This window comes from Rosa rugosa, chromosome 6 (assembly GCF_958449725.1).
Source record: "Rosa rugosa chromosome 6, drRosRugo1.1, whole genome shotgun sequence".
NCBI lineage: Eukaryota > Viridiplantae > Streptophyta > Magnoliopsida > Rosales > Rosaceae > Rosa > Rosa rugosa.
In genome coordinates, this window is record NC_084825.1 from 42,630,695 (window position 1) to 42,632,841 (window position 2,147).

General features: G+C 41.1%; 1 non-coding gene across 1 annotated transcript; it reads left to right on the forward strand.

Annotated features, from left to right (window-relative positions):
• Nucleotides 1-862: 862 nt before the first annotated feature.
• On the forward strand, nt 863-969 carry LOC133719087 (small nucleolar RNA R71). Its single transcript, XR_009850816.1, has one exon. It is a non-coding gene; the product is annotated as a small nucleolar RNA R71 (small nucleolar RNA).
• Nucleotides 970-2,147: the final 1,178 nt, after the last annotated feature.

Consider the following 2,147-nt stretch of genomic DNA (forward strand, 5'->3'; position numbering starts at 1 on the left):
ATAGTAATGCATTGAGACATTGAAGAAAGAGCATCATCACTTGCACTCTTCTTCTCCTCCAGTTGTGAGGCAATGGGAACACCTTGAAACTTGTTAGGACCATAGCCACCACCTTGAGTAAACCCGGGAGGAGCATTTTGAGCATGAAATCCTTGACTTGAGGTGGATTGGCATTGAGAACTGGGCCCGTATGCTTGCTGTCCATGTTGACCATATTGTGAAAATTGAGTGTTGCCTTGGTGTGCATTGCCATAATGAGCGAAATTTGATGAATCTTGACCTTGGCCACCTCTAAAGCTTTGCTTTCCACCTTGAAACCCACTAGATGTACCTCCTTGGTCTCACCAAGAAAAATTAGGGTGATTCCTCCAACCCGGATTGTATGTAGGTGAGTAAGGATCATTTCTAGGGTGCCCACCATAAGAATTCACTGCCTTTACTTTCTCTTGAACAAAATTCGGATAATTAGGAGTAAGATGACATTGACTAGTAGCATGTACAGGTGAATCACATAGAAGACATAGAAGGGGCCTTGGCATGATGTGTAGATGAACCACGCTCTTGAGCTTGAAGAAGTAAATCAAGCTTTCTCTCAAGCTTCCTATAATCGGCACTAGAGCTCTCTTAGGCAACCCTCGTCTCATGAGTGCTCTTGGTATCATAATATGGATCTTTCCTCACTCTTTCTCTCCTAGAATCATGATCATCTCATTGCCTCGATTGTCGACCCAAGTGCTCAAGTATATCCCATGCCTCGGTTTGACCATGACTATGAAGTGAACCTTGTGCGGCAACATCAACCCTCCTCCTCTCATGTGGTAACAAACCACCGTAGAAACCTTCAATCATCATAGACTTAGTCAAGCCATGATGGGGACATGCATTGCAAATATCCTTGTACCTATCCCATGCCTCCCAAAAGGTCTCATGATCATGTTGAGTGAAGAGTAAGAGCTCATGTCTCATGCTAGTGGTCTTGTGTGGTGGGTAGTAAGCATCCAAGAAAATGTCCGTCAACTCCTCCCATGATCGTATACTCCTCAATTGTAGCTTCAAAAACCATCCCTTTGCATCATCTCTAAGTGAGAAAGGAAACAACCGCATCTTGAACTCACCTTCGGGAAGTCCACCCTTTGACATAGTGCTCACAATTGCCTCAAAGTCTTGCATATGGTTGATGACCTTCTCGGATGGTGTCCCACGAAAAATGGGCAAGATGCTCAATTGTTGAGGTTTGATCTCAAAGTCCACCTCTCTAACCGGAAGTACCAAGCATGATGCCGTGTTGACCATGGAAGGTCTAGAAAACTCTCGAATAGGTCTCTCCGCCATCTCTCTAACCGGTGATCTAATCGGACTTGGTGAGTGATCTCTTGGAGGTACTCTTGGCCTTAGAGGTGTTCGTGAACGATTCCTTGGCCTTTGTCTAGAAAGTCTTTGCAAAGTATGACCACTTCTCAAATTGATAGGTAGTAAAGTACTACTCATACACCTTGCAAAAATATGACCATGTGGTAAGTACTCAAGAATTCACAAAATAAGCACTTTGAATTTAATTTCACGCTTCACAATAAATAAGAAGGGTAATGAGAGAAGGTGAGACAACAATTAAATAAGAAACTAAAATAAGCAAAGCTAAGAATAAGTGAAAAACTAACCACTCAAGAAACTAACGACTAATTAGGAAACTTAATGAAAAGCTAGCAAACAAGTCAAGCCAAGTGACGATCGCTATCGATGCTCATGTCTTACATGTACTACAAAGTAATACAAGGCCCGTCACTTCGATACAAATAACCACAAGTCTCAACAAACAAACACACAACTAGGAAATAATCAAAATAAAGTAAAACAAATAATTACAATTTTTTTTTTTTTTAAAGCTAAACACACAAAGAAAAATTAACTAAACTAAGAAAATAATGCAAGTGACCTAACAACCGAAAACCAAGGGATTAATTAAAGCTATTACACTTTAATCCCCGGCAACGGCGCCATTTGATTTGGGTGCTTAAATGCAACTTACGCGCAATAAGGGCACGGTCATCAAAGAAGTGGGAAATATTTGAACCCGAAATTATCGTACCACGGGGATTGAAAAACTAACTTTAATCTTTGGTTATGCCGATTACTAAGTCACCAACAAT